Consider the following 894-nt stretch of genomic DNA (forward strand, 5'->3'; position numbering starts at 1 on the left):
CCCCAGGATCCAGTCACGTTCTGAAACCCCACTTCTGAACACCCAAGGCTTTGGGGGGGGCTCCCTTTTGGAGGTGGAAAACATACTAAGATGATGTAGAAAGCCCCTTGTGCTGCATCGTGCAAACCAGGAAATGAGGGACACGAGCCTAAAGAAAATGTGATGTGCCAGGCGTGGTGGTGCACTCCTGTGATCCCGGCACTCAAGAGGCTGAGGCAGGAGGAGTTCCATGAGTTCAAGGCCAGCCTGGGCTACAAAGAGTTCAAGCCCAGCCTGAACTGCGAGGCCCTGTCTCCAGAAAAAATGAAAAAAAAAAAAAAAAGTGACCAGAGGCAATAATCCAGGAGCAGCAGCAGGGGCCCGTGGGCGTGGAGAGGAGACACAGCTGGCAGGACTCGGGCTTGGTCCGGATGAGGAGCAGAGATGACGCCATTTCTGGCGTGGAGGTGGGCAGAACAGCAGTGTGGGTTGCTGGAGAGGACGAGGTCCGCTGGGTCACAGACGCGTGGGGTTCAAGTCCTCCCTGGGGAGAAGGTGGGCTTCGCATGTGACTCAGGTTTGTGGGGAGGGGTGAGCACCACCGGCTGCTCGCCCTGCGGTGACGGTGACAGGGCCAGGTGCCTGCAGAGTAAGTACCGGGTGAGCACTCGCAGGTAAACCTTTGGTGTGTCCGGAGCTCAGAAGAGAGCGGAGGCAGAGCCGGGAGGCCTGCGGATATCATGCAGTTGTGTTTGATGACGTGCAGAGGAGGTACGGATTCATACGTATGTATCTGAGATTTAAAAACGTAAAAGCAGAAATAGCTGAATGAGCGTGGGGGAGAGAGGCTGAGCGGCGCGGAGCCTGCGGGGTCGCGCGGAGCCCGGGGCAGTGGGCCGAGGCCTGAGCAGCGCC

Source organism: Chinchilla lanigera, unplaced genomic scaffold (assembly GCF_000276665.1).
Source record: "Chinchilla lanigera isolate Chin_1 unplaced genomic scaffold, ChiLan1.0 scaffold00071, whole genome shotgun sequence".
Taxonomy (NCBI): Eukaryota; Metazoa; Chordata; class Mammalia; order Rodentia; family Chinchillidae; genus Chinchilla; species Chinchilla lanigera.